This window comes from Oncorhynchus kisutch, linkage group LG29 (genome assembly GCF_002021735.2).
Source record: "Oncorhynchus kisutch isolate 150728-3 linkage group LG29, Okis_V2, whole genome shotgun sequence".
NCBI classification, from domain to species: Eukaryota; Metazoa; Chordata; class Actinopteri; order Salmoniformes; family Salmonidae; genus Oncorhynchus; species Oncorhynchus kisutch.
Genome location: NC_034202.2, coordinates 38,095,632 through 38,117,123, shown reverse-complemented (window position 1 = coordinate 38,117,123; position 21,492 = coordinate 38,095,632). Strand labels below are relative to the sequence as shown.

The 21,492-nt window shown below is 42.2% G+C and overlaps 1 protein-coding gene across 1 annotated transcript in view; it reads right to left on the bottom strand.

Annotated features, from left to right (window-relative positions):
- The window catches only part of LOC109880228 (sister chromatid cohesion protein PDS5 homolog B), an 82,317-nt gene extending 61,129 nt beyond the window's left edge, over positions 1-21,188 (bottom strand). Inside the window, exon 1 of the mRNA XM_031809084.1 lies at positions 21,107-21,188. The gene's annotated coding sequence lies outside the window, so the exon portion shown is untranslated. The remainder of the gene's footprint in view (positions 1-21,106) is intronic.
- Between the last annotated feature and the right edge of the window lie 304 nt (positions 21,189-21,492).

Genomic DNA, 21,492 nt, shown 5'->3' with positions numbered 1-21,492 from the left:
AAGGCCTACACACAATACAGGTGAAGGCATATTCAATAGGGGTGTGTGCATTGACTTGATGATCTTGTTATAGCTGATCAGTGGAGTCTATGATGCTACAGATTACAAACATCTGTCTTTCATTTGGGACTTCCATTAGCCTACTGATCAACAACAATTACAAAGAAGCACCAGTCCAGCAGGACACGCCTGTATGGAAGGACATCATATAGGCACTGCTGTTAAGTTCGACAATATAAAATAACATCTATTCAATGCAAAATGGGTCCAACGTAACGTCATGACTTGTGATCACAGATGCTTATGAAACTAGTATTATTTTTGTCAATTTCCATGATCAGAATGGTTTTTCTTTCTTTCACATGTCAGGATAAATGTCTAAACAACTCAGCTGCCAGGATGACATTTGATTGGCTAGTTTAACTATCTGTCAAGAAATGGTTGGGGGATGTAACTTGATCCTACTGCTACGATTGGATAGCGCTCTAACTCTGCTCACTTTCACTTCTGTCTCCACTGCTCATATCACTTGGTGCAGTTTACTGCTACTATTAGAGCTAGATCAAAGGTGGTAACATTTCCTACCAAACCATAAATGTGCATAATATCTAACAAGGAGAGCGGACGCAGGAACAAAGATGAAACAACGATGCATGTTCTGTTTGAATGACTAAAATCTGTCCATAGTTTGGAGATAAGACCGATGGTGTAGACCTACAGTCGAAGTAGAAAAGTTTACATACACCATAGCCAAATACATTTCAACTCAGTTTTTCACAATTCCTGACATTTAATCCTAGTAAAAATGCCCTGTTTTTAGGTCCGTTAGGATCATCACTCTATTTTAAGAATGTGAAATGTCTGAATAATAGTAGAGAGAATTATATATTTCCAGTGGGTCAGTTTACATACACTCAATTAGTATTTGTTAGCATTGCCTTTAAATTGTTTAACTTGGGTCAAACATTTCGGGTAGCCTTCCACAAGCTTCTCACAATAAGTTGGGTGAATTTTGGCCCATTCCTCCTGACAGAGCTAGTGTAACTGAGTCAGGTTTGTAGGCCTCCTTGCTCGCACACGCCTTTTCAGTTCTGCCCACAAATGTTCTATAGGATTGAGGTCAGGGATTTGTGATGGCCACTCCAATACCTTGACTTTGTTGTCCTTAAACCATTTTGCAACAATTTTGGAAGTATGCTTGGGGTCATTGTCCATTTGGAAGACCCATTTGCGAGCAAGCTTTAACTTCCTGACTGATGTGTTGAGATGTTGCTTCAATATATCCACATAATTTTCCTACCTCATGATGCCATCCATTTTGTGAAGTGCACCAGTCCCTCCTGCAGCAAAGCACCCCCACAACATGATGCTGCCAACCCGGTGCTTCACAGTTGAGATGGTGTTCTTCGGCTTGCAGGCCTCCCCCTTTCTCCTCCAATCCTAACGATGGACATTATGGCCAAAAAGTTATATTTTTGCTTCATCAGAACAGAGGACATTTCTCCAAAAAGTACAATCTTTGTCCCCATGTACAGTTGCGAAACGTAGTTTGGCTTTTTTATGGCGGTTTTGGAACAGTGGCTTCTTCCTTGTTATGTCTATAGGACTTGTTTTACTGTGGATATAGATACTGGAAGAAACGGGTACAAAAGTATCTTCACAAGGTGCTTTGCTGTTGTTCTGGGATTGATTGGCACTTTACACACCAAAGTACGTACATCTTTAGGAGACAGAACGCATCTCCTTCCTGAGCGGTATGACGCTGCATGGTCCCATGGCGTTTATTACTTGTGTACAATTGTTTGTACAGATGAATGTGGTACCTTCAGGTGTTTGGATATTGCTCCCAAGGATGAACCAGACTTGTGAATGTCAAAAGAATTCTGAGGTCTTGGCTGATTTCTTTTGATTTTCCCATGATGTCAAGCAAAGAGGCACTGAGTTTGAAGGTAGGCCTTGAAATACATCCACAGGCCCACCTCCAATTGACTCAAATGATGTCAATTAGCCTATCAGAAGCTTCTAAAGCCATGACATTTTCTGGAATTTTCCCCTAACCCCAACAAACAATTGATGGAAAAATTACTTGTGTTATGCACAAAGTAGATGTCATAACCGACTTGCCAAAACTATAGTTTGTTAACCTCACTAGGGGACGTGGGATGGTAGCGTCCCACCTGGCCAACATCCAGTGAAATTGCAGAGCGCCAAATTCAAAAACAGAAATACTATAAAAATTCATTAAACATACAAGTGTTATACATCGGTTTAAAGATGAACTTCTTGTTAATCCAACCACGGCGTCAGATTTCAAAAAAGGCTTTACGGCGAAAGCATACCATGCAATTATCTGAGAACAGCGCCCAGCAGACAAATCATTACAAACAGTTACCAGCCACATAGAGGAGTTACACAAGTCAGAAATAGCAATAAAATGAATCACTTACCTTTGATGATCTTCATATGGTTGCACTCACAAGACTCCCATTTACTCAATAAATGTTTGTTTTGTTCGATAAAGTCCATCTTTATATACAAAAACCTCTGGTTTGTTTGCGCGTTTTGTTCAGTAATCCACAGGCTCAAACGCAGTCACAACAGGCAGACGAAAAATCAAAATAGTATCCGTAAAGTTCGTAAAAACATATCAAATGATGTTTACAATCAATCCCCAGGTTGTTTTTAGCCTAAATAATCGATAATATTTCAGCCGGACGATAACGCCGTCAATATAAAAGGTAAACAAGAAAAGCGCACTCTCGTTCGCGCTCATGAAAAGGCTCTGGGACACTGCAGTGTCCACTCATTCAGAGAGGTCTTACTCCCTCATTTTTCAGAATACAAGCCTGAAACAATTTCTAAAGACTGTTGACATCCAGTGGAAGAAGTGCAATTTGAGTCCCAAGTCAATGGATACTGTAATGGCATTCAATAGAAAACTACAAACATTTTTTTTAGCACTTCCTGGATGGATTTTTCTCAGATTTTCACCTGCCAAATCAGTTCTGTTAATATTCACAGTCATTATTATAACAGTTTAGGAACCTTTGGAGTGTTTTCTATCTAAATCTACCAATTATATGCATATCCTAGCTTCTGGGCCTGAGAAGCAAGCAGTTTACTTTGGGCACGCTTTTCATCCGGAGGTGAAAAGAGTGCCCCCTACCCCAGTGAAGTTAACAAGAAATGTGTGGAGTGGTTGAAAAACAAGTTTTAATGACTCCAACCTAAGTGTATGTAACCTTCCGACTTCAACTGTACATCTGCATGTTTTTGCTATGTCGAGCGATAAAGGGCCGTTAACCAAGACTAGAAAAGGTCAATATCGCCGCAATATATCTCTTCTTCCCCTCTCCTCTCTCTCCCCCGCCTCCTCTTTCCCTCCCACCCATCTACTCTCCCCTGCTCTTCTCCCCCCTCCCTTCCTCTTCTTCCCCTCCTCCACTCTTCCCGTCCCCCTTCTTCCCCCCACCTCCCCCTTCTCCCACCCCTACCTCTCCTCTTACGAGAGGAGCCAAGGGTCTGAGTAAACAGACATGAACCTCCCTCTAACCTAGACCAGATATCCACATTGACTTCACTCACTGGCATCAGTGACTTGCCAAGTTGTCAACTCTACCTCCTCTTTTTGTCAACCCTTTCTTTCCCCCTCTCTCTCTCTAACATTACAGTTCTGCGTGCGTGTGTGTGTGTGTGTGTGTGTGTGTGTGAAACGCAGCATCATATGATGCAATATGCATCATAGCGGCTGTATTTCGAAAGTGATATATCTTGAAAACTTGATTGCTGGACATGCAAAAATATTTTGGGACTATCAACAATGGACTTATAATAACCAATACCAACATACAGCTTTTGGGGTGGAGATTTCCTTAACTGTGTCTCTGGAAAAATGATAACCATGGTTACCGATGGGGGTCTGTCTGCAAAAGAAAGAGGGGGAAAGAAAGAAGAAGAAAGGAGAGAGAGAGAGAGAGAGAGAGAGAGAAAGAAAGAGGCGGGGTAGAGGGAGAATTGGCAACTTGGCAAGTCACTGATGCCAGTGAGTGAAGTCAATGTGCTTATCTGGAGGGAGCTTCTGGAGGGAAAGGCAGCCGGGCATCATGCATTACAAAGAGACAGACTGTTACACTGCTGCAGTCAAGAGGGGAGAGATAGGCAGAGGATTGGTGACTGAAAGACAGGAGTATGAGTGAAAGGAGGGAGAGAGAGAGCTCTGAAAGGAGAGAGAGAGAGAGAGAGAGCTCTGAAAGGAGAGAGAGAGAGAGCTCTGAAAGGAGAGAGAGAGCTCTGAAAGGAGAGAGAGAGCTCTGAAAGGAGAGAGAGAGCTCTGAAAGGAGAGAGAGAGAGACCTCTGAAAGGAGAGAGAGAGAGAGCTCTGAAAGGAGAGAGAGAGAGACCTCTGAAAGGAGAGAGAGAGAGAGCTCTGAAAGGAGAGAGAGAGAGCTCTGAAAGGAGAGAGAGAGCTCTGAAAGGAGAGAGAGAGCTCTGAAAGGAGAGAGAGAGAGAGAGCTCTGAAAGGAGAGAGAGAGCTCTGAAAGGAGAGAGAGAGAGCTCTGAAAGGAGAGAGAGAGACCTCTGAAAGGAGAGAGAGAGAGAGAGAGAGAGAGAGAGAGCTCTGAAAGGAGAGAGGGAGAGAGAGAGAGCTCTGAAAGGAGAGAGAGAGAGCTCTGAAAGGAGAGAGAGCTCTGAAAGGAGAGAGAGAGCTCTGAAAGGAGAGAGAGAGAGAGAGAGAGAGCTCTGAAAGGAGAGAGAGAGAGAGAGAGAGAGAGCCCTCTGAAAGGGGAGAGAGAGAGAGAGAGAGAGCCCTCTGAAAGGAGAGAGAGAGAGAGAGAGAGAGAGAGAGAGAGAGAGAGAGCCCTCTGAAAGGAGAGAGAGAGGGAGAGAGAGAGAGAGAGAGCCCTCTGAAAGGAGAGAGAGAGGGAGAGAGAGAGAGCTCTGAAAGGAGAGAGAGAGAGAGCTCTGAAAGGAGAGAGAGAGAGAGAGAGAGAGAGAGAGCTCTGAAAGGAGAGAGAGAGAGAGAGAGAGAGAGAGAGAGAGAGAGCTCTGAAAGGAGAGAGAGAGAGCTCTGAAAGGAGAGAGAGAGCTCTGAAAGGAGAGAGAGAGAGAGAGAGAGCTCTGAAAGGAGAGAGAGAGAGACCTCTGAAAGGAGAGAGAGAGGGAGAGAGAGCTCTGAAAGGAGAGAGAGGGAGAGAGAGAGACCTCTGAAAGGAGAGAGAGAGACCTCTGAAAGGAGAGAGAGAGAGAGACCTCTGAAAGGAGAGAGAGAGAGAGAGAGAGACCTCTGAAAGGAGAGAGAGAGAGAGAGACCTCTGAAAGGAGAGAGAGAGGGAGAGAGAGAGACCTCTGAAAGGAGAGAGAGAGGGAGAGAGAGAGAGAGAGAGAGCTCTGAAAGGAGAGAGAGAGAGAGAGCTCTGAAAGGAGAGCTCTGAAAGGAGAGAGAGAGCTCTGAAAGGAGAGAGAGAGCTCTGAAAGGAGAGAGAGAGAGACCTCTGAAAGGAGAGAGAGAGAGACCTCTGAAAGGAGAGAGAGAGAGAGAGAGAGAGAGCTCTGAAAGGAGAGAGAGAGAGCTCTGAAAGGAGAGAGGGAGAGATCTGAAAGGAGAGAGAGCTCTGAAAGGAGAGAGAGAGCTCTGAAAGGAGAGAGAGAGGGATAGCTCCGAAAGGGGAGAGAGGGAGAGAGAGAGGGAGCGAGAGAGAGGGAGAGCTCTGAAGGGAGAGAGAGAGGGAGGGATAGCTCTGAAAGGAGAGAGAGATCTCCAAAAGGAAAGAGAGAGAGAACTGAAAAGGGGGAATGTCAAGGTTGTGTTCAGCAAGGGTGTATTCTGTCGCAAAACGTTTTCCTCAATTCCCGACTTGGAAGACAACCAATGTCTTCTAAAAGGTACATGGGAGATTCCCATGAAACCAGTTTAAAAACGGCTGTAGCACATTGAGTGACAAAGCCATGGTGCATCTGCAAAAATCAACTATAATTCTGAGGCCTAAGAGGTCCAAGTTTCTTATTTTAAATACATTTTAGCCAGATAGTTTTTTTTATTATACATTGTTACCCCCAAATTCTCATTAAAGAAATGCATCGTGATTGAATTCTTGGATCAATCTATAAAATGATGTTGCTGTGGTTTGTCTATATATATATTTTTTTACCTTTATTTAACTAGGCAAGTCAGTTAAGAACAAATTCTTATTTTCAATGACAGCCTAGGAACAGTGGGTTAACTGCCTGTTCAGGGGCAGAACGACAGATTGTACCTTGTCAGCTCAGGGGTTTGAACTTGCAACCTTCCGGTTACTAGTCCAACGCTCTAACCACTAGGCTACCTACCCCCTCTACACTCTAACCACTAGGCTACCTACCCCCTCTACACTCTAACCACTAGGCTACCCTGCCGCCTCTACACTCTAACCACTAGGCTACCCTGCCGCCTCATTAAAATGCTACACTACTTTGAAGTTTACATTAAACTAGAACATGTATCACGTACAAACAGTGTCTGTGGACATGTCTCATTACCGTAACACATTCCTGTAAATACTACATCTCATTACAATAAGACCTTTTCACAATCCTGTAAATACTACATCTCATTACAATAAGACCTTTTCACATTCCTGTAAATACTACATCTCATTACAATAAGACCTTTTCACAATCCTGTAAATACTACATCTCATTACAATAAGACCTTTTCACATTCCTGTAAATACTACATCTCATTACAATAAGACCTTTTCACAATCCTGTAAATACTACATCTCATTACAATAAGACCTTTTCACAATCCTGTAAATACTACATCTCATTACAATAAGACCGTTACACGTTCCTGTAAAAACTCCAATGTTTTTAAATAAAGTTTTATTCACCCATGATGCATCATCTAGAGCAGTAGAAGTTAATTTATTTGCCTATATATATATATGTAACGTCGGAATGCAGTTCTTATTGTCAAACATCTTCTTCACCCCACCTGGACTGAAACTGATTTTAAAAAAACTAAAACTAGGAAAAAAAGTCTGATTTAATTTGATCATTTATTATCTAAATATAAAAAATGTTGAATGTTATGTTTAACTCGGGGCTCCTGAGAGGCGCAGCGGTCTAAAGGCATTGCATCTCATTGCGAGAGGCGTCACTACAGACACTCTGGTTCGATTCCAGGCTGTATCACAACCGGGCCGTGATTGGGAGTCCCATAGGGCAGCGCACAATTGGTCCAGCGACGTCCGGGTTTGACCGGTGTGTAGGCCGTCATTGTAAATAGGAATTTGTTCTTAACTGACTTGACTGGTTAAATAAAGGTTACATTAAATAAACAAATAAATAAAAACAGCCCAGCCGATACGTCGGGCCGATATTGACCTTTTCTAGTCCACCGGCTCTTCCCTATCGGCTTTCCTGATAGTCCTGCTACAAAGCAAAGCTGCTGCTATGGCAACCACCACTCACCGCCTGAGCCACGAGCACAGCACAAAGCCAAGGAATGTCTAGCTGAGAAAATCAGCAGCGCCAAGCTAGCTCATTCATCCAAACAGATGCCGTATTGAAAAATGGATGAATTGACACAATGACCAAAATCAAACTCCTGTTGCAAATATTAGTTTAAAAAAGGTACAATATGCAGAAATCTCCCCACCATTTCCTGGTTGCTAAAATTCTAATAGTTTGCTGAATTTCAGTTTATGAGCAATGGCTAGAGTAGAGCAGTGTTTCCCAACCCTGGTCTTCCAGTACCCCCAACGGTATACATTTTTAATTGTAATCCTGGATAAGCACACCTGATTCAACTTGTCAACAAATCATCAAACCCTCAATGAGTTGAATGAGGTGTGTTTGTCAAGAGCTACCACGAAACTGTGTAGTGTTGGGGTTACTGGAGGACCAGGGTTGGGAAACTGTGTAGTGTTGGGGTTACTGGAGGACCAGGGTTGGGAAACTGTGTAGTGTTGGGGTTACTGGAGGACCAGGGTTGGGAAACTGTGTAGTGTTGGGGTTACTGGAGGACCAGGGTTGGGAAACGGTGTAGTGTTGGGGTTACTGGAGGACCAGGGTTGGGAAACTGTGTAGTGTTGGGGGTACTGGAGGACCAGGGTTGGGAAACTGTGTAGTGTTGGGGGTACTGGAGGACCAGGGTTGGGAAACTGTGTAGTGTTGGGGGTACTGGAGGACCAGGGTTGGGAAACTGTAGTTTTGGGGTTACTGGAGGACCAGGGTTGGGAAACACTGGTGTAGAGAATCATTGTACCATCTAAACCGGTGTGAAATATATTTTAATTAATCCTAAAATATTGTATTTTTAGCTGTTAGAAACTGGTGTACAAAACTGAAAGCAAAAGACGCAAAAAAAACTAAACTTAAAGGGAAGCATAGAAACCGAACACATAGAACATATCTAACCCTTCTTAGACTTGCTTTCAATGAGAATGACAAATCTATAAACTCACATTTCTATGTGAATTTGGTCAGGTCACCCCAAAAAAGGTACACATTTCAGTTTTAATTCACCAATCATTTTTTTTCAATGAATTATTTTTTACCTTTATTTAACTAAGCAAGTCAGTTAAAACCTGTTGCTCCTACCCCCTCCTTTTTCGAACATTCTGTTAAAAATCGCGCAACATTTCAGCGCCCTGCTACTCATGCCAGGAATATAGTATATGCATATGATTAGTATGTGTGTATAGAAAACACTCTGACGTTTCTAAAACTGGTTAAATCACCGCTGTGACTTGAACAGAGCGTGTGTTTCAGCGAAAAGTGCAAGAAAATCTGGTCACTGAAAAAAGTATCAATCCGCCACTTCCATTGTTTGTTAAATGGAAACCATATTACTTATGGCTTAGGTTACAATTCCTACAGCTTCCACACGATGTCGCCAGTCTCGTCATTTCCGGGCTGTTTATTTCTTGGGCAAACCAACCTGGGAGATCACTTTCCATCCGGTCTCCGACTGGAAGGTTTGGAAGAGAGATTTTTGGAAGATGATTTGAAATCGTGGAGCTATTGAATACACATCGCCCCGTGATCATTTTGATAGATTATTAACGTTTACTGATACCTAAAGTTGGATTAGAAAAGTATTTCGAAGTGTTTTGTGAAAGTTTATCGTCAACTTTTTTAATTTAAAAAAATGACGTAGCGTTTTCAAACAGTGTTTTTTTCGGAATCACACAGTTTCCATAGATGGCTATTTTAGGTATATATGGACCGATTTAATCGAAAAAAAGACCCAATAGTGATGTTTATGGGGCATATAGGAGTGCCAACAAAGAAGATCTTCAAAGGTAATGAAAGTTTTATATTTTATTTATGCTATTTGGGTAGCGCCGGCTACGCGAAATCTTTTGTTTACGTAGCATTCAGGTATTTCGTGGTGTTGCATGCTCTCTTATAATAGCTTCTCATGCTTTCGCCGAAAAGCATTTTAATAATCTGACTTGTTGGCTACATTCACAACGAGTGTAGCTTTAATTCAATACCCTGCATGTGTATTTTAATGAACGTTTGAGTTTTAACGAGTGCTATTAGCATGTAGCGTAGCGCATTTGCATTTCCAGATGTCTAGTTGGGACGTTTATGTCTCAGGTAGGAGCAAGAGGTTATTAATAACCTCTTTGGGCTAGGGGGCAGTATTTTGATGTCTGGATGAAAGCGAGCCCAAAGTAAACTGCATGTTACTCAGGCCCAGAAGCTACGATATGCATATCATTGGTAGATTTTGATAGAAAACACTCAAAAGTTTCTAAAACTGTTAAAATAATGTCTGGGAGTATAACAGAACAAGTATGGCAGGCGAAAACCCAAGGACATACCCTCCAAAATATACAATTCAGCCTACCACGTATTCCAACGGCAGTCATGTTTATTATGAGGAGAAAACCTCCCAGATTGCAGTTCCTAGGGCTTCCACTAGATGGCAACAGTCTTTAGAAAGAGTTTCAGGCTTGTTTTAGAAAAACTTCATTCTAGCTCATTTTTTTCAAAGTGGCTCCCATTTTGGCTGTAGTGTTTTCATGCGTGGATGAGAGAGTGTTCTTTGTTGTTTATCTCTGGTAAAGACAATAACGATTCTCCGTCTTAAATTGTATAATTTATTTACATATTAGGGTGCCTGAGATTTGATTATAAATGTTGTTTGACTTGTTTGGAGAAGTTTATTGGTAACGTTTGGGATTCATTTTGAAGGAGGGAAACCGGTGGATTATTGAATGAAGCGTGCCAACTAAACTGGGGACATAATGAAGGACTTTATCAAACAAAAGGAATATTTATAATGTAGCTGGGACCTTTTGGAGTGCCAACAGAAGAAGATCTTCAAAGGTAGGGCATTTATTATATCGCTATTTCTGACTTTCGTGGCACACCTGCCTGGTTGAAAAATGTTTTTCATGCTTTTGTGTGTAGGGCGCTGTCCTCAGATAATCGCATGGTGTGCTTTCACCGTAAAGCCTTTTTGAAATCTAACACAGCGGCTGGATTAACAAGAAGTTAAGCTTTATTTTGATGTATTACACTTGTATTTTCATGAATGTTGAATATTTCTATAATTTGAATGTCAAATTCACCGGATGTTGTCGAGGTGGGTCGCTAGCGCCACGTCTGCGCCAGAAAGGTTAAGAACAAATTGTTATTTTCAATGACAGCCTTGGAACAGTGAGTTAACTGCCTTGTTCAGGGGCAGAACGACAGATTTGTACCTTGTCAGCTCTGGGATTCGATCTTGCAACCTTCCGGTTACTACTAGTCCAACGCTCTAACCACTAGGCTAACTGGCAACCCAATAATTCACCAATAATAAGACATGTCGACATGCCCGGACATGCATGCAATAAGCTAAGCAGATAGCTATTTGACCTGTTAGGAAAGATTACAATAATTTACCCTTTTCATCTGTGGTGTTAGCTAGCTAACTATATTAGCTAATACGCTAGCTAGCTGGCCAGATGACCATGGTGGTACGATATCAGATAGGTTTTCATTAGGAAAATGTGGCGCTAGAGATTCGAACGACAGCATTATAATTTACTGAACATTTGAGAAATGTACCGACCCATATGCATTGGGTGCGTAACCTGATTATGGCGTCCACCCACAGAGATTAAAATGACATAAAAATCACACGAAGGTTCATGGTAACTCATCTTAACAGAACCTGCAAGTCGAGGAAGCAACGATGTGAGATCCCTCCTTACCAAATTCCGATGACCGCGTTTACATTTCCCAGAGCCAACAAGACGAGTAACGAACAGCAAAATAACTAGCCTATGTCAATCTACTATCCCCCATCCCATAATAGAACAGTAATCATTCTATTGGACAACTTGTCAAGAAATAAATAAACTATTCCAAACAGACATCTGGGTCATTTGTGGGATGATATATCCCAAATTCATACAACCAGTAGGCCTAGGATGCATAACAAATAAACATTCAAAAGTGTCTGATGCAACAGATCAGAAGGTTTAGCTTAAAATGTTGATAAACTATTTCTTCACATAATAAGCGTAGCAATGTGCACAAGGCAGTAAACTACACGCAAATGTTTGATCCATAAGGCAATTAGCGGGAAAATGAGTCCGACACAAAGAATATGCTGTAATAACATGTAGGTACCGGGGGGGGGGGGGGGGGGGGGGATGACGACCTCTGACCTCTGCAGCTGAAAAGATATGAGGATATATGGAGATAAAAACAAGAGGAGTCTACTCTTTTCTATTGTTACCAATGACCTGCCAATGGCAGTCTGTTTTGGAATGGGTGGCCAGTAATAAACTGGTCCTGAACATCTCTAAACCTAAGGGCATTGTATTTGGTACAAGTCATTCCATAAATTCTAGACCTCAGGTTAATCTGGTAATGAATGGCGTGGCTATCATGGTCCAAACACATCAAGACAGTCGTGAAGAGGGCACAACAGCACCTTTCCCCCCACCAGGAAACAAATGGTTTGGCACAGGTCCCCAGATCCTCAAAAATTGTACAGCTGCACCATCGAGAGTAATCCTGACAGGTTGCCATACCAGGCGGTGATGCAACTGTTCTGTATCTGACCGTAAGGCACTACAGAGGGTAGTGCATACGACCCAGTACATCACTGGGGCCAAGCTTCCTGACATCCAGGACCTCTATACCAGGCTGTGTCAGAGGAAGGCCCAAATTGTCAAAGACTCCAGTCACCCAAGTCATAGACTGTTCTCTCTGCTACCTCACGGCAAGCGGTACCGGAGCACCAAGTCCAGGTCCAAAAAGCTCCATAAGACTGCTGAACGATTCATCAAATGGCCACCGGATTATTACATTGACCCCCCCCCCCTTTTTGTTTTTACACTGCTGCTACTTGCGGTTTAATCATCTGTGCGGTCACTTTACCCCCACCTACATGTACATATTACCCAGACTAACCTGTAGTCACTTTACCCCCACCTACATGTACACATTACCCAGACTAACCTGTAGTCACTTTACCCCCACCTACATGTACATATTACCCAGACTAACCTGTAGTCACTTTACCCCCACCTACATGTACATATTACCCAGACTAACCTGTAGTCACTTTACCCCCACCTACATGTACATATTACCCAGACTAACCTGTAGTCACTTTACCCCCACCTACATGTACATATTACCCAGACTAACCTGTAGTCACTTTACCCCCACCTACATGTACATATTACCCAGACTAACCTGTAGTCACTTTACCCCCACTTACATGTACATATTACCCAGACTAACCTGTAGTCACTTTACCCCCACCTACATGTACATATTACCCAGACTAACCTGTAGTCACTTTACCCCCACCTACATGTACATATTACCCAGACTAACCTGTAGTCACTTTACCCCCACCTACATGTACATATTACCCAGACTAACCTGTAGTCACTTTACCCCCACCTACATGTACATATCACCCAGACTAACCTGTAGTCACTTTACCCCCACCTACATGTACATATTACCCAGACTAACCTGTACCACCATAGTCACTGTACCCCTACCTACATGTACATATTACCCAGACTAACCTGTACCCCCAGTCACTGTACCCCTATCTACATATTACCCAGACTAACCTGTACCCCATAGTCACTGTACCCCTACCTACATGTACATATTACCCAGACTAACCTGTACCCCCATAGTCACTGTACCCCTATCTACAACTACATATTACCCAGACTAACCTGTACCCCTACCTACATGTACATATTACCCAGACTAACCTGTACCCCCATAGTCACTGTACCCCTACCTACATCTACATATTACCCAGACTAACCTGTACCCCCAGTCACTGTACCCCTATCTACATCTACATATTACCCAGACTAACCTGTACCCCCATAGTCACTGTACCCCTATCTACAACTACATATTACCCAGACTAACCTGTACCCCTGCACATTTAGTGGGTACCAGTGCCCCATGTATATATTACCCAGACTAACCTGTACCCCTGCACATTTAGTGGGTACCAGTGCCCCATGTATATATTACCCAGACTAACCTGTACCCCTGCACATTTAGTGGGTACCAGTGCCCCATGTATATATTACCCAGACTAACCTGTACCCCTGCACATTTAGTGGGTACCAGTGCCCCATGTATATATTACCCAGACTAACCTGTACCCCTGCACATTTAGTGGGTACCAGTGCCCCATGTATATATTACCCAGACTAACCTGTACCCCTGCACATTTAGTGGGTACCAGTGCCCCATGTATATATTACCCAGACTAACCTGTACCCCTGCACATTTAGTGGGTACCAGTGCCCCATGTATATATTACCCAGACTAACCTGTACCCCTGCACATTTAGTCGGTACCAGTGCCCCATGTATATATTACCCAGACTAACCTGTACCCCTGCACATTTAGTGGGTACCAGTGCCCCATGTATATATTACCCAGACTAACCTGTACCCCTGCACATTTAGTGGGTACCAGTGCCCCATGTATATATTACCCAGACTAACCTGTACCCCTGCACATTTAGTGGGTACCAGTGCCCCATGTATATATTACCCAGACTAACCTGTACCCCTGCACATTTAGTCGGTACCAGTGCCCCATGTATATATTACCCAGACTAACCTGTACCCCTGCACATTTAGTCGGTACCAGTGCCCCATGTATATATTACCCAGACTAACCTGTACCCCTGCACATTTAGTGGGTACCAGTGCCCCATGTATATATTACCCAGACTAACCTGTACCCCTGCACATTTAGTCGGTACCAGTGCCCCATGTATATATTACCCAGACTAACCTGTACCCCTGCACATTTAGTGGGTACCAGTGCCCCATGTATATATTACCCAGACTAACCTGTACCCCTGCACATTTAGTGGGTACCAGTGCCCCATGTATATATTACCCAGACTAACCTGTACCCCTGCACATTTAGTCGGTACCAGTGCCCCATGTATATATTACCCAGACTAACCTGTACCCCTGCACATTTAGTGGGTACCAGTGCCCCATGTATATATTACCCAGACTAACCTGTACCCCTGCACATTTAGTGGGTACCAGTGCCCCATGTATATATTACCCAGACTAACCTGTACCCCTGCACATTTAGTCGGTACCAGTGCCCCATGTATATATTACCCAGACTAACCTGTACCCCTGCACATTTAGTGGGTACCAGTGCCCCATGTATATATTACCCAGACTAACCTGTACCCCTGCACATTTAGTCGGTACCAGTGCCCCATGTATATATTACCCAGACTAACCTGTACCCCTGCACATTTAGTCGGTACCAGTGCCCCATGTATATATTACCCAGACTAACCTGTACCCCTGCACATTTAGTCGGTACCAGTGCCCCATGTATAAAGCCTCGTTACTGTTATGTCATTCTACTGTGTTACTTTATTCACTAAATATTTTCTTAACTCTTATTTCTTGAACTGCACTTCTGGTTAAGGGCTTGTAAAGTAAGCATTTCACTGTAATACAATTTGATTTGAGGAGACTAAATTACTTTTAGTCTTGTAAACTGTCATGGTCAAAACATATAGATTCTAGGGGGTTGTAAAGATGGGGAGACGTCTGTCATGAATAAAGACGCTCTGCTTTTTTTGACACCACACTTCACAAGGCAAGTCCCACAGGCTCTAGTTTGATCTTGATTATTGTCCAGTCATACGGTCAAGTGCTACAAAGAACGATCTAGTTAGGCTGCAGCTGGCCCAGAACAGAGCAGCACGCCTTGCTCTTCATGGTAATCAGAGGGCTGATATAAATACTATGCTGAAAGTCTCTCTTGGCTAACAGTTGAGGAAAGACTGATTGTTTCTTACAAAAAACAAGAATTGACACAATGTTGGAAATTCCAAATAATTTGCATAATCAACATACACACAGCACTGACACTAGGACTGGGAACGATATGGCTTAAATATCATACCCCTATATTTTTCACATTTTTGACAGTATTTATACAATTTTTTTTTTTCTTATATAAAGGACTGCAACTAATGAATTCTAAGTGTGTTTTCATTAGCTTAATCCAATCTGATTTTTGTTGGAACAGCATTAAACAACACTGACAGTAAATAACAGTAGTGCTATTGGTTAAACTTTTACTAAAAACCACAGGAACACTAATAAATAACGTTGCAAAAAAGAAAAGTGAATATATTCACAGTGAGACAGTTATGGTGAAGGAAAACAAGCCCATCTACGGTCCATGGCTTCAGTACTGCGCGGTGGCATGTTATGGTACCACCCTGAAAAATAAATAACACTACAAGTAACTATTTCACATGATGCGCAAATTGTCGAAGGCTGTTGAATGCTACCAAACAGAATAACTTCCAAGAATTCCAACTGAATAATGTAAATATTCAAGTGAAAGATAACAGCTTCAAATAGGGCTTATATTATTCATTTAACCAGGTTGTTAACTCCTGGTATAGAACCAACAATCATATTGGTTTCACAGGTCATGGGAAAGGAAAACAAGCCTATCTACTGTGTTATTGACTTGTTAATTGTTTACTCCATGTGTAACTCTGTGTTGTCTGCTCACACTGCTATGCTTTATCTTGGCCAGGTCGCAGTTGCAAATGAGAACTTGTTCTCAACTAGCCTACCTGGTTAAATAAAGGTGAAATATATATATTTTTTAATCTGGCTTAAGTGCAGCTCTGTGGCATGTTACTACATTGCCACTAGTGCCAAAGACCCTTTCGGAAGGTGAACTAGTGGCAGTTGGCCAGTTTGCTCACCTTAGGAAGGTGCTCTTCATGGACCCTCCACCACTCCAGGGGATCTGCCTCACCTGTCAACATCAACTGTCTGCAGGTAGCTATTCAGCTCAGCTTCAAATGACACCTTTGTCAGACAGGGAAGCTGCTGGTGTTTGTCCTTTAAAAAAATATATACATTTTAATTTTAGCTTCCAAGCGTCTTCTCAATCTTCTTTGGTTCCACTGGGTCTGGTGCTTCTGCTCCTGTGATTAATCTGTACCTGCGATGGATGGCAGCTGCTCTGTCAGCAGTCAAATGAAGCTCTGCTACTCTTTGTCTTTATGTCGTCCACCCTGTTGCTCTTGATGCATGTGGTTTTAAAGCGTGGGTGTGGGAAGGACGCTACGCCCAACAGGTCATCTGTGGTAGGATCGGGGGTAGAGGATGGTCCTCTCTTGTTGTCCTTTGTTAGGTGTGAGTCATCTTCCAGAGTCAAAACAGTAACGTTGAACAGCTGGAGTTCAGCGGGTTTTCATGTAGGAGTCACTTACATAATCTTCTCCGGACAAGGCTTCAGTGAACTCCTCCAGGGGAACCTGGGCTTTGTTGATTGACTCAAGGACTTGTCCTGCCATGTAGTCACAAGGTGCCTGATTTTCTTGTCTGCAGCCAGGACCTGAGTTACAGGCTTCTCCTGTTCAAGCACTCTCTAGATCAACCAGGTGGGGCTCACGTCAGAAGATGGAGTTTCAATGACAAGTGAGTGGTCAGGCAAGTCAAGTTCATCAGCGTGTGCAGTTTTCATAGGCCATAGAAAAGGCGCTGACTACTCTCTTGCAGACAGCAACTGGTCAATCCTGGGATCTTTAACACTTCTCTCTGTAAAAATACCAACAAAACAACTGACAATATTAACTCAGCTTTTTTTTTCTCCTTATATTTAAATGACAGAATAGAAACGAGAACCAAAAAGTAAACAACTAGATAATAAAATAAACACACAAATATGACATAAAAATTGATTTAACCGTTTCCATTATTGGGTATAAAGTTTCATTACAGTAACTGTGATTTAAATGGATTGATCTACATACATTATATACAGTAAAATAAATATAGTTCAATTCATGTGATGAACACTCCAGTTTTGAATCCAACAATTGGCCAGCAATGCTAGGCTAGATAGTTAAATTAATATTTCATCAATAACTAACATCCTGATAGTTTATAACAGTAGCTGCATATTTGCAAAAATATATATTTTGGCGACTATTTAAACTTACCGATGAAGACGGTGACCAGAACACTGCAGTCTTGTCCAGCTGTTCAGCTCCATGACTCTTAAAACACTGCAGTCTTGTCCAGCTGTTCAGCTCCATGACTCGTAAAACACTGCAGTCTTGTCCAGCTGTTCAGCTCCATGACTCTTAAAACACTGCAGTCTTGTCCAGCTCCATGACTCTTAAAACACTGCAGTCTTGTCCAGCTGTTCAGCTCCATGACTCTTACCATGTTAGATTCGTTGTCAGCTTGTAAAACACACACAAGTTGTTCTTCTTTCAGTCCCCATAATTCTAGGGCCTGTATGGTCCTCCGGGGGAAAAAAGCTGTTTGCAAATATCTTCTCTTCAGCTCCCAGGCTCTTCAGCTCCCAGGCTCTTCAGCTCCCAGGCTCTTCAGCTCCCAGGCTCTTCAGCTCCCAGGCTGTTTGCAAATATCTTCTCTTCAGCTCCCAGGCTCTTCAGCTCCCAGGCTCTTCAGCTCCCAGGCTCTTCAGCTCCCAGGCTCTTCAGCTCCCAGGCTGTTTGCAAATATCTTCTCTTCAGCTCCCAGGCTCTTCAGCTCCCAGGCTGTTTGCAAATATCTTCTCTTCAGCTCCCAGGCATCGGTTATAAAATGCACAGTTAGCCTAATGTAAGGTTCGGATGTTGGGCTTGACCATAGGTCCGTTGTGCTGGCAACGCGGATCATGTTTTCAATCTCCCTCTTCACTCTTTCATGGCATTCAGTGTACTTATTTGGTAAGACTGTCCCGCTAAAGTATTTCCGGCTAGGCAGTACATACCGGGGATCCAACATGTTTGAATCCGTAATGTCCTGACATCTTTTGCTTTTCTTGTCGTACGGGATACACTTTGAAATGACGCAACCAATCAATCAAATGTATTTATAAAGCCCTTCTTACATCAGCTGATGTCACAAAGTGCTGTACAGAAACTCAGCCTAAAACCCCTAACCGCAAGCAATGCAGGTGTAGAAGCACGGTGGCTAGGAAAAACTCTCTAGAATGGCCAGAACCTAGCAACCAGTATTTTAGTTCAAACTTGATGTCGTTTTAGGCCTGGCACCGGTGTGGATGTTGGAGTTTTGCGCTTCTTCGTACTTTCACCATATTCAATCACATGGCAGCTTTTTAGGTGGCTATAGGTTACTCATGTTTCCCCCTTTTACAGCCACTGCCTGTGTCTGTTGTCTTAAAACCAAACCCACACTACCAACATTGCACCTTTTTAATCCACAAATTCCTCACCTGCTGCAGGAATTGGTGGAGCATTTTTAGAAAATTCCATTACTTGCATCCTCCATCGTATTTTTCCACCACTAACTGATTTCTCTGTGTTTGTTTCCAAGCTGTTTCCAAACAGTTTTTTACTCTGCCCCCACCCCAATGGACACTTACTTATTCATCAATGCCAAAGTTGTTATTTATATAGTGCTGTTCATATTGTTTGTTTTATAACCATCTTCATTATTTTATTTCACTTCATCCTGCATGTTGGAGCTCAGGGCCTAAGATTTTCACCGTAATCACACCTGCAACCCTGTACAGGTGACTATTAAAACAATCTGACGAAGTGTCGACAAGTTAAGCCTGGTCAAATCTTCTATACGCCAAACAGGAACAGAGTAATGGTCTGACTAGGCAATATTTTTAATAGCTAGGTGAAGGTGTGCATTTCTTATTAAAAGGTCCCATGCTGTCAAAAATTAGATTTTCCTGTGTTATATATAAATATAAACACACTGAGGTAACAATAATATTGTACAATTGTGAAAATGATAATGGCCTTTTTTTTGTATAAAAAGCTGTTTGAAAAGACAGCCTTGATTTTTAAACTTGTTCTGGTCAAATTAGTGAGATTCACTCCAGGATCTTAAGCACAATAATATATATATATATATAAAAATAAGAGAGAGAGAACAAATTGGATTCATACCATATAATACAAATAGCAAAAAAATGAGTTGCAAAAAACATATATACGAAAATGGATGATGTAGTACACACAAAAAAAACGTATACGAAAATGGATGATGTAGTACACAAAAAAAACGTATACGAAAATGGATGATGTAGTACACAAAAAAAACGTATACGAAAATGGATGATGTAGTACACAAAAAAAACGTATACGAAAATGGATGATGTAGTACACAAAAAGCGAGGACCACATTAGGCTTGCCAGCACCACCTTCAAAACTACTGTCTGAAATGATTTTTTTTATTTTCACAATGCATCTATAATACACCAATAAGAAACAGTTCCAAACATCTCTGCCAATAACAGCGAGTTTTCAGTTTCCCCTCTCCACCCAGACCACTCCCAGACAGTCCTAGATAAATTCTTACTTGAGAAATTGCTCTTTGCTAAGAAGCCATTTTTTTTTTTTTCATTTGGATGGAAAACAATCACAGTTAGATACCTAATTGTTACCCAGAAATGATTTGATATCGAGATTTTTTTTTCAAACGGCTTGCAATGGACCTTCTAAGATAACTAGAGACCTTGAGTCAAAAGCCAATTCATCCATTTGCACATTTTTCAACGGGATTTTTAGACAAGCATGTGGGAGAAACGTAATGGTTGTGCAATCATGTGCGTTAGTTCAATCAATACAGCACGAAGTTAACAGACAGGGAGAACTGTGTTGTTGACAAAGCAATGCAAGATGGGGGGGGGGAATCAACTAAATATGACAATATTTTATGTGTTCATAAAAGGATGGTTGGAAACATTGGCTATTTGGCAAAGACTTACCTCATTGACACATCCTACTAGCTAACCAACACGAAGGGGAAAGTCTTGAATTATCGGTTCCGAATCAAATCATGCCATTCGACTTTTTCCTTTAGCTCGCTAGCTAGCAAACCCAGGCTAGCGTTACGGTACACAATTCACTTCCCTTATCCAACTTCAGCCACCGTACAAAATCGAAAATATCCTACGCTAACTAGTTAACGCTAACTAATACACACACACACACAAAAAAAGAGCAGCATGAGCAGTAGCTAATATTTTCAACATGGACACGAGGTATGCCATATGTAGTTAGCCATTCTGGCTAACTAGCTACATTAGCTAGCTACATGCAGTCGCATTCATACGGGTGAACGGCTGGCTTGTGCGTATTGTTATGGCACAGTTGTACGCCAAGGCCACTAGTTGACTGAATTGCATGTTAGTGCACTGTAGCTAGTTAACTAGCAATACAAAATAGTATTGAATAACACGCAAATCCTGCATTTGCTACTATCAATCGTATTTTGTTGAGAACGTTAAAATCAACCGTGCACATATATTCATTTCATAGCCATCTACAACCCCGTTGCTAGTGATACATTTACAATAAAATATAATAAATACTGGTAGCTAAACTTGCCCCCATTCTCTCCCCCCCCCCCAGTGTAAGAACAGCGGCAAGGCGGACACCGCTAGCTAGCCCCGATACGGGCAGGGAACACGGACAGCTCCGTCGGATTTGTCCCACTTTTAACTGGACAGATCCAGACAAATGTACCTCCAAACAAAAACAAACAAAAATCAACGCCCACGAAATGAACTCCGAATTCCACACGAATAACGTTTGCTTGTGATGGTTCCTACCTTGTTTTTTTTAATGAATTGCAATGAATTGTATCCTCTCTCTGTCTCTTGCAGCTCTCTTCCCCCCTCCTATCTTCAAAATGGCGCCAATTTGCTCCGACAGCAGCCGTGGGCCAGAAACCACTCAGAGGGACACAGCGCCCTCTATGGAGCCACGCAGGGAACGCACCCACGGGTTGAATAATGTAACGACCCCGGGCTCGAAGGCTATTACTGTAATGACTTACTGAATATATATCTCTCTATATATATTTATATATATATAGTTTATTATTATTTCTTAAATATGAAGGTGCACGTGCAATTCATTTAGCCCTGGGGCAGAGAGAACATTTAGCAGTTTTATAACACATTTAATACAGCTAATTTCCTGCTATTCTACCCAT